An 11,172-nucleotide genomic window follows, 5' to 3' on the forward strand; every position below is an offset into this window, starting at 1 on the left:
TTCAAACTGAGAAAGCTGCTGTAGGCTGCGATAGTGTTCAGTGTCACTTATTAAAGGAACGACTGTGTTTTGTGGAGGATGCTGCAGTGCCTCTAATTATGGCAAACAAACTGCTCTTCCCTAGAAAGAGGAGTCTGGCTCCAACTACACTTCTCACTGTCTGAGAATGACCATTCAGTGCGATTAACAGTTCTGTAAAAGATTCCTTCAGAGACTGAAAAAATTCAAAGTGGGACAAGTATTGGACATTAAGCTTCATAGTTTTTGACTCCTGCAGCTATTTGTCACATGGTTGATTTTTACATAGTAAATAACTCACAGTAATAACTCAGGATTGTATAAAGAGAACCATGCAAGTGAAACACATACAAGTGCTTTCAGAATCAGGATCAAGGCCATTACTTCAAAGGCATGTAGTTGCCTGGCCCCCATGGAAATGGATGAGATAGTATGAACCTAGGTGTTTTCGAATAAAACTAAGATGTGAATTACCTTTGCTTGACTACAACTTTTGCAAAGTATAAGATCTTTTTTAACTCTCTAGCTGTTTGAAAGGTGACTTTAATTTTATTCTGTTGGTCATATCAGTACATCCTAATCTTAATCTATATCTGTATCTTAATCACTGTACTGTAATCAGGTCATGTCTTTCTAGTGTACTTCAAAATTAGTAATTGCCCTTTGTAATCAGGCTGCTGTGCTAATAGTAAAGTTTCTTCTACAAGTTTCTTCTCTAATTTGTGTAGGAAGAAGAAAAGAAAGATTTTGCTTGTAATTTCAAGTCACGACAGAAATATTTATTAGTGTGATTTATTTCCAAATTATATACACTCAAATTATTTCAAAAATTGTTTTTCTGAAAGCCAAAAATGAAAGAGGCAAAGTCAAAGAAGTGGCAGGGTAAAGATTGGATCATACAATATGGTCTTCACCATCAAAAATATACAGTAGAAGCTAGAAATTACAGGAGTATAGTTACAAATAGATTTACTTTTTTGTTCTTAAGCACTGCTAGTATTCTTTTTTTCCATATACAAACTACACTGCTTACTTTTGAAATGTTGTGGTTACAGAAAACCTTCTTCCCAAACTACATCTCTTTGGTCTTCCTTTGCTCTTGGTGGTCTTTGCATTTGCCTTCTATTCTTGCACTAACTTTTTTCTACCCTGCATGGAGGAATAAAGCCAAATTATTCTACGGTGTAAATTCACAGCTATCATTTTGTGTTCAGTGCTGATGTCTGAGCTATCCTTTACTGGGAAATAGCATATATATGTGTGTGTGTGTGTATATTTATTTATATAAATAAAATAAAGAAAGAGCACTAATCACTTGGAATGCAGTGTTGAACAGCAATGCTGATGAAGAGAGACCACAAATAGTTAGAAACCCAGTAATTATTTGGCATAACTAAGCAGAAGAAATCGCAGACTTATTAAAAATTAATTTTATACTGTGGCTTTTAAAATCAAACCTTTAGCTCTACTATTTAAAACTTCTTTGTTAAAACAAACCAAGCAGTGTAAAGTGGTAACATGTGATAAAGTGGTTTTAATGCAAATCAAGAACATTTTGTGTGGTTGTTCTGCCCCTCCTGTTGGCCACCCATTACACTGCAGGGGAGGATGGAGATGTTCTGCCTCTTCCATTGCCTGTCTCCTACCCAGGCTGGGCGGGATGGGGGGAGCACAGGAACAGCTGAACAACCACTTGGTGGTCTCTGCTTGAATATATTTGAGTTCCTAGTAATAAAAAGAAAAGAAAAAAAAATAATAAAATAACTCAGCTACTTCTGAAAACCTAGACTGGGAAAGCAGGGAAGAGGAATATTAAAATGTAGTAATAACCTATAATTTACAATCTATCTCTGATTTCCTGAGGAACTCAGGTTAAACACAGTCGAGTTATTATCTCTGGAAGAGCGAGAGCAAACCACTAACCCACAGGCTGGAAGCTCTCCATTTCTAGTAGACCGCTCAGCAAGGGGCTTGTGAATGGACACTTTTTCCTCCTTGTAACAGGGAGGAAATAAACTACAAAAAAATCCATATAATAAAATATAAAATATGGAAAAAATTAGAAATAAATTATATGCAAATTAATACAGAATGTTTCTTTGAGCCCCAAATCCCTATTTGTCTGTTTTTTCAGGTGAAAAAATTGTGAGTTAGTGAAAAGCTGTGGGTGTTTATAGTGTATTAAAAAACACCGAGAAGTAACTTTGTACTCCCCCTAGCATGTCTGGCTTCAACGGAGAATTAGCTATACTCTTTTGCATTTTGGTAGGAATGTAAACAACTTCACAACAGATGTTCTTTATAAGGCCAGAGCCTGCCGTTTGCATTGTGATAGCTCCGTTTGAGTCTTATATCCAAGATTTTGTTTAATTCCATCTGGAAAGGCTTCATTGGATCCCTTTGGGTCACAAAAGTAAAGATTACTCTTTTGTGTTTTTAAATCTAAGTTTTCTATTGTCTTTCATTATAATCACACAGCACCTGCTTTCTTTGCCGATTGGTAACTGTGCTGTTATATAGGTATGTCCATTGTTCCTCTGTAATCTTTTAGAGTCTTAAATATATTTCAGTTGTCTCTTTTACTGGATCTAAGAGTCTGTCTTAAAACTTTTTTGCTCTGCTATTCTGTAGTATTTGGATAACAGACAAATGAGGCTCACATTTTGAAACATTTATCAGAATTCTTATTTATCTTGGCATAATGGTAGTAACTTTTCTAATGGAGAAAGAATTTTTCAGATCTGGAGTGCATATCACAGTACAAAATACTGCCTTGGCTTTGCATTTTCATAGTAAATTTTCTTAATTATTTGGCTGGAAAACTGCAGTTTGCTTTACATCAATACCAGTTATCACTAATTTGGCACCCATGGAAGCTACAAGAGAAACAGTGAAAAGATACTTTTTAGGTTTTATTTGTTTGTATCTTCCATTTAGAAAATAGATTTGGGGTTTTATTTTCTATTAGCAGAAATGTAAATGAATTATCTATTATGTTGTAATGTCCTATAAGACAAATATGGGTGCCATTAGATCTTTTGAATAAAGGTCTGTTAAAGAAACATTTTGAGGACTGGGACTTTCATACAAGAGATGTAATCTTGGATTGAAATGCATTAAAAAAATTTGTTGAAAATACTTCATTTTAATCAATTGAGTATGGTATGTTTTCTTTAACCATACAATGCCAATATGCTAACTTATCTCTTTTTGTCACATAGATTGTATTTAAATCATAGAAAAATCTTAATGAACAGTGAAACATAAAAAGTAATAATTTTACAGTTAGTTCATCAAAGTAGAACAAAAATTTTTTTTGAATTTCGATTGATTATCAGAAGTTCATACACAATGCTGCTAAATTATTAGATGAGCAGCTGTCGTTATTTTTTCTAAAACATTTCAGGAGATTTTAAAATGTTTATGTTTGTTCTTTAAGCTTTATTTCTACTTTATGCTGCAATTATAGGAAAAAGAATATGTGTAAATGACTGAAATTAAACTGCTTTATTGTTTTTATTCATAACAGGAGCATTATTTAGTGCTAGGTTATATAGATAACTGCTATACTTTTGCTATATGCATTAAAACCAAATGAGTTTCTCTGCATGCTGAAGACATGCATGCTCTCATGTGAAATCAAGAGTTGTCCATTATGCTTTTAGGCTTCTGTGCTAATAGTTTATATAAGATTAATTTTACAGTTCCATCCATGTTCCTGCTTAAAAATATGACAGTTTCCTGAGACATTTGGAAGACTTGGATACATGCCCATGGCCTGAACTAGGCAGCGGTGGAGATTATTCCATGTTCCATGCAAGTGCCCAAAACCAAGGAAGTACTGCCTATTTGAGGAAGGGCTATTTCAGTTTGACTAAAACATATATCCTGAATCTGAAAACCTGCTCTTAACACAGCTATTGAAACACCATGGTCTCATAAAACCTCTCACCAAAATTGGGCCAGATGGTATTTTTTAGTGACAAACTGTTTTGTAAGAAGTTCCCAATTCTAATTATTTATTCACAAAAAAAGCTGTTGCCCTTACTCCTTTGAAACAATCTGAACAGTTTTCAGAGTACTTCTTTCCTCCAGAATATAGTGGAAAAGATATGTTCTACCTGCAGGTTTTAAAAGCTGCTTGGTACAATCCAATCTAATAAATAGATCTCTATAAAACTGTGCTCTCTATTTTTCTGTACAGAAAATGTGGGCAGAGGAACATATTTAATGAAGACTTAACAATGATAAATAACACTAGTAAACTTAACTGCCTATTGATACAAATGTTATGCTGAGATTTCATCTTTTTTGAAGATGACATAAAAAAAGAGAACCTATAGTTGTGCTTCCATACCTTCTATATTCCTTCCCACTGATGCTTCTGGGAGATTAGCTATCTTTAATCCTGAAATTTTCAAAAGCTTCATGGCACACATCTGCATACATATGCCAGGACTCAGCACACAGTCAGGATAATAAAAGCATTAAATTCAAGTAGAGTAGAAAATCACAGCTGCAGTAAGCATGTATTAGCAATTGTGCCACATTCATAAATTAATAATTTGCATTGTATTACTGTGACTTCTTTTCAGAAGCATTAAACCTGTCTATTCACAGATTGTGTGAAAAGTATGTAAATAATTCTTGCGGGTTTGTCTTTTTACAGCTTGTCTTTTTAGAAAGAAGATAACAGAAGGAAAGTGAATTAGAATAAAGAGCAAAAATGTTGCTTCATTTAAAATAATTAGATTTTTCCTATTTTGAGAATTAAATCAGAGTATTTAAAATACCCTCAGTAAGTCAGTTATTTGAATACAAAAGTAGTAACTATAGTTGAGGCTGCAGAATTTATAAAAGTGAATAACACATAGTGTTTCCATATGTTTTTTCACATATGCTTTGGCCCGTTCCTCTTTCTTTTTTTAAAAAGCGTATCATAACCGTGCTTCTGTTGATGGCACTTTTAACCTTCCTTTTCCATTGCTACAAGAAATAAACATAACTTAAATTCCAGTTCAGAAGCAATCGTTGTTGATTGTGAATGCTGTTAGATCTTCTAGTGCTGGAAAGAGAAAAACAAAAAGTTCTTTAATCAAAGGACTTAATGATGAAGAGCCTGGTGTGCACACATTTATATTTGTAATCTTTATTTATAGGAATAATCCAGTCAGACAAACTGAGCAGATGACATAAGGCATGGAGGGCTGAAAAGCATAGCAGGGGATCATTTGTTTTAACTCTACAGTTAGGATGGAAAAAGCTCACTGGGGGCTGCCTGACTCATGGGGACAGGGAACCACTGCCTGGGCAGAACTTTTTAGGAAGTCCTGGCAGATTTCTGTCCTGCTCTCCCTGTCCTGTGGGTATTATCTAGAGTAAACACACCCAATTCCTTCACCCTTTCTGCATCAGTCATACTTTCTTAGCCTCTTGGCTTTGTTTCTTTCCCCATGTTCTCCATCTTTGGTGTTCTTAGATCCTTTTCTGCTGGGCCAGACATTCCTTATCCTGCATGTGTGCATGAGATTTATTGTCATTAAGCGTACTGTTCTGCTCTTGCCCTTGGTGAATATTCCACACAATCTTCCCCATTTGTCACAGTATTCTGAATTCTGGTTCTTTCCTTCAAAACACTCTCTCTTCCCCTTCTCCAGCCTCTGTCCCCTCCCCAAGACTATACATTGAGCAGTGCACGTTTTATAAGTACACTCTCTATTCCACCTTCCAAGACGTTAAAAACGCTGAATAGAATTGCACCTGGCTCAGACTTCTATGGGATCCCTTTTGTGAAGTCCTGAAGAGTAAATAATTGCAAACTATTGACCAAGAGCAAGTTTTTGATAAGCTACACACTCTGATATTAGTGAGTACTGTAGACCACATGAAAGATCAGGATCACTGTTGTGCTGGCTCAGACCAAAGGATTACCTAGAGCCTCTGTAACAACAGCTAGCAGTAGAAGCCCAAGGAATGTAAGAAGAAAATAGGTATGAGATGACTCTTTCCCCAGTATGGCCTTCTATTTTGCAAAAATTTGGATTTAGAAAATAGTTTACTTATAAAAATATGATATAAGACAATGTGAAAATACAGTGTCGGTGTCAAAATCCTTTATCAAAGTCAAGGTACAGCACACTTACTGCTCCAGTTTCATCCATCTGACCAGCTGCCACATCAGGGTAGGAAGTTAGATAGAGGGACATGATTTGTTCATGACAAACCAAGGGTGACCAGTGTTTTATTAGTTTATTTTTCTTCCAAGTATCTGCAGTTTAAATGTTTAATAATTTTTCCTAGTGCCATTCTTAAAACTTAAAAATCTGTCTGGTGCAAAATTCTGCCAAAGAATAAAGAGAAACACTAAGTTGAGCCTGTCCTATTTCTCTGGAACTCCCCAGTCCTCCATGAATTCTTTAAGACAAGCTCTAGCAATTAAGAAATATCTTTGAATAGTTCCTGCAAATTTGTAAGCTGAAAAAGATGAGGTCCTATCAGCATGAACGCACCTAAATATTTAGCACATTCTTTTTGTGTTGTGAACAATACTCCATACTCCTTGTTGAAGTTAGTGTAATGATGCATCAAGGAACAGTTCATTTTTCTGGGGAGCACTGGAGGAAAAAAGGAACAGAAATGTGTCAGTCTTCTCAGTATCATACTCCGCACCCTTTCCTAGTTCATAATGGATCTTCTCAGAAGTGATATAAAAATATCAGCACAGCCAAGAATTTAGCTGACTTGGCTTCCACAATTAAACCAAAATGAAATGGTTCTTCAGACACATGAGTAAAAAGGAGCAGAGAATTACTTCTGTAAGGAAACATAGAATACTAGGAACGAAATGGAGATTAACTACAATCTAGGTATGAATGAAACAGCAAATGAATACTTTGTCTCATTTTTCAGTGGGGATAATACAATGACTAAGAATAGTAAAAAAGTGCTTAAGGGAATGAAGAGAGAGCAACAGAAGTTTCCGTAAATGACTATCAGCTAAACATAGCCTACTTACTGTGATGAAATGGAGGGGGTTAAACAATACCCATTTCAGGGCACTGAAAGTATCTGCAAATGCTGATTTGCGCAAATGCATTTGCAGGGATTTTACGTGTATCTGTTCAATTCAGGGCTAGCTCAATACAACTAAAGAATAATAAAGTTATTCCCTGTATTCATAAAAGGGGAAAAAAGGTGGTCAAATAAAATGCAGGCATGGTAGTTTGACCTCAACATTAAGCAAGGTCTTAGAGTACCTTTTGAAGGAAAGAATTATCAAAGACCTGGAGGTAAATGGAAAGTGGGAAAAAATACAACATGGTTTTATCAAGGGCAGATCATATCAGACTAACTTAATGTCTGTCTTTGATAAGATAATTGTCCCAGAGAAGAGTAATGCAGTAGACCTAATCTACCTTGATCGAAATAAGGCATTATATTGTTCCTTCTGGGTAGTTATTTAAGGTGGAGTAGATGGGCTTTAATGCAAGAATTGTAAGGCAGAAGAGGAACTAAGTAAAGGGTTATATTAAAAGCGGGTTCTGTCAAAAATGGAAATATCAAAATGAAAGGGGTTTACTACTAGAATTTGTCTAGGACCAATCTTTGCACTAATTTAAGTAGTATTTTTGAACTTGGTAAAAGTAGAAGGGATATGGCATTAAGAGATGGCACAAAATTGGAATAAGACTAGTGTATCAGAAAAAAATAAATGACCTTATGGACTGACAAAATGGAAACCTAATAGTACAGAAAGTAGAGCTGGGTGCTTGGGGCTTAATATCATGTTCTTTTAGTATAAGCTGGTGTCTTGATAATTGCTGGCAATAGTAAAGGGAAGAGGTTTAATGCATTAGTCGGCTGTATAGTGACTGTGAGCCATCATTACGCCATGGCCATGAAGCCGTTTCAGGGTATATTAGACGAAGGATTTTCAGTGAAGACCATAAAGTGTTAATATTGTTTTACAAGGCATTGGTAAGACAACTCTCAGAATATTGTTTACAGTTCTCATGACCCACGTTGATTCACAGCAGGTGCAGAGTGGGATGGTTAGGGGAAAGGAGTACCTATTTTCTCAGCTGTGATGAAAATAGCTTATCTGGCAAAACAAAGCTTGAAAGGGCATATGGTTATATCTTTATAAGTACGTGTGGGGGTAGATGTGATGGAAGAAGACTTTTATGTTAAAGGATAACACTATTTCAAGATCAGATACTTACAAACAATAATGAATAAATGAGAAATTTAAAAGAATGTTCTTGGCAATCTGTGCAAAGCTCTAGAACTGCTTTCCAGACGAGGTCATGGAGGCAGGGACCTGAACTACTTCCAGATGGAAATGTATAAGTTAGTGAAAGTATATGTGTGACACAGGGAAGTGATCATGAGTCAGAATATAAAGTTTGTGATATAAAGCATTGGATACTTACTGACATTGCCAAAGAAGCTTAATGGGAAACTTGTTTGTATACTTTTCTTACACAGTCCCTTAAATAGAAATGTTTTTAACTGGTCCATGTGCCAGTGCTTCTATTCTTCTGCATATACCAGGACTTTTATGTTCCTTCTTGGTGCATAGTATAGGAGAAGGGGACTGCCCTTTCTTAAATGACAAGATTGGCAGCAGGTAAAAATGGGGCAGTTTTCTAGCATGTCAGGTGTTAACTGCATATAACTTGCTTACATGCTCAGGGTTAAACTGATCACCTGATTGGGATCGGGAAGTAAATTTTCTCTAAGTCATATTGGCTGGGGTTATGGAGGGTATTGTTTTCCTCTCTAACATAAACTGTCTGGAATGGGATGTGTGTTTTTACCTTGTGAAATACCTGCTCTTGCAGACTGCTGAGATGTGGCTGGTTAGGAGATCTCATGACTTTAATATCTTCTACTGGCCTCTTGACACATTAGTGGGTTTCAGTCTTTTGTTCTCCTGAGGTACAAGGGGGTGTGACTATAGTGTAGGATATTATTTCAGTATACTACAAGACTTGATTCAATATTTGCTTTTTCAGATCTTTCAAGAGTTTCCTCTGAATAAGAAAATCTTACTTTTTTGAGGTGGCATGGAGTTAAATAAGAGGCAGTCAAGGATACTTCATATGTATTGGTAAGTTTTGAAAAGTAAGAGGTTGATCACTTTTGTGGACTGGATATTCCCAAAAACCTTATAGCAGAAAAAGTCCTTTAATGATTATTCTAGCTCAAAGAATTTTAAGAACTATTTAGAGACTGTCATATTTTGTTAACTGGGATTCTCAGGACTTTCTAGCTTAGGTATTCCACTAACACGCTTATAGATTCCTCATCTTATTACTAAATGATTGAGGTTCTTCAGACTTTATAAAATTCATTTTATAGTAACTACAGACACATTGTTTTTCTTCCTGGTTTTGTTTCTTGACTACTACTACCTGAAAAAACGTACTTGAAAAGCGATAGTGCTTTATCTCATTAAATGTATAAGGAGTCTATGGCAATTAGGCTCCTATCTCACCTGTCATAGTTAAGTGGATACAATTAGATGGGGTGTAAAGGTGTTTAGTTCTAAAGATTGCTTTTTACACAAATATGGATCCTCAGACTAAAGGCCACAAAGGACATAATGGTGTTAAAAATCTACTAGGTAATTCAGTGTGAGTTATTGATATACCTACGCTTGTAGTGGCTATGCTGACATCTTTCTTGCCACTAATAAAAACACAATACTCAGTTTATCTCTGTATTGTTTATTGAATTCTGAATAACTGTACTCTGAAATTGTGCAGTTTATTTCTTATAACCTGTATAGTGGTATCGATGTATCAGTTCTGTGATGTGGTTTATCCCTTGCAGTCCAGGGAGCTGGAGTTTAAAAGTTTTTCATTATAAAACACAGATTACTAAATGGCAGTATAATCTACTCCTACTCAGTCTGTCCCCTTACGTTTTTTGTCAGAGAAGTAAAATAGCAGATTCATAAGTCAGGTCAAATCTAGTCTGTATCTGTTTTCTTGAGTCCTATCTTGACATACTCAGATAAATTATCTTCCAGTGAAGAGATGGCCTGAAACATATATAGAAAATTAATGTCTCTAAACCCGCCAGTCCTCCAAAATCCTCATGTGGCACTTTGAATTGAGCAAATGTTTAGTTATCTGCTAGTGATGCAAACAGCAAAATCGCCAAATTAGTTTTTCTTTGTTCTTCGTATCATTGTCTCTGTGGAGTCCAGTGTTACAAGCCACAGAACCTTTTAAGAAATAGTTGGCAGTTGCATGGCATACGTAACTTTCTAAATCCAAACCCGTCATGGATGGGGAACGGTCACTCCCACGCTTCTCAGTCCCTTTTGGCTGCCATCTGGAACAGTAATAAAATAAAGCTAACTATTTTAATTATCATCTTAGGTACATAAATCCACCTGAAAATAGCTTTTTCTTCTAATAAATTGTGTGATTAAATTTAAGCTGAAAAGTTTCTGCTGAGTCATTTTAAGTTTACCCATTTGAAGTTTTGGTTAGAAATACAGGATTTTTGAAGCTGATCCTGTCAGATTGTTTTCATTTTTGGATTTTAGATAGCATAACACTCGTCTCCTACACTCCTCCCCCTCTTATTACTCTTGTCTAAGTTATTGTTATCAGACATTTATTTTCCTTTTATGCCACAGTAAAACTTTGAAACATAAATCAGGACTTGGGAAGCCTTTAGGTTCCTGATATCAAAAAAAGTCCTTCTGCTAAACAGACACCAGTATCTGTTGGCAGAAAGTTAGTTACCTTCTTGTCCTTTTACTTTTGTGCTCTACACAAGTCCCAGATCGCCTCAGGCTAAGTAGCAAATTGTCTAGCCATCTCATTTCAAGGTCCTTGTAATTTATATTTAAAAGTCTACCCACAAGATGAAAAATGAACTCTACTATGTATAATTGAAGAGGAGTCAGTACAATATTTCAGTGTTCACTTTAATTGCCAAGGTATTGTGTTTTTCTGCAAAAGTTTTGGATTCAGATCTTGAAATGTGGCAATATTTGGGTCGAGGGAGAGGGAAAGGAGAAAGGGTGATTCCTCTGAAAGGCCTGTAAGGGGCTCTCAGAGCACGTTGTGGCAGAGGTATTGTAGAGGCTGGAGTATTTTCCCAGGACAGGAATGGTTTGATTCTGCTCTCTGA

The sequence above is a fragment of the Chroicocephalus ridibundus genome, chromosome 6, assembly GCF_963924245.1.
Source record: "Chroicocephalus ridibundus chromosome 6, bChrRid1.1, whole genome shotgun sequence".
Taxonomy (NCBI): domain Eukaryota; kingdom Metazoa; phylum Chordata; class Aves; order Charadriiformes; family Laridae; genus Chroicocephalus; species Chroicocephalus ridibundus.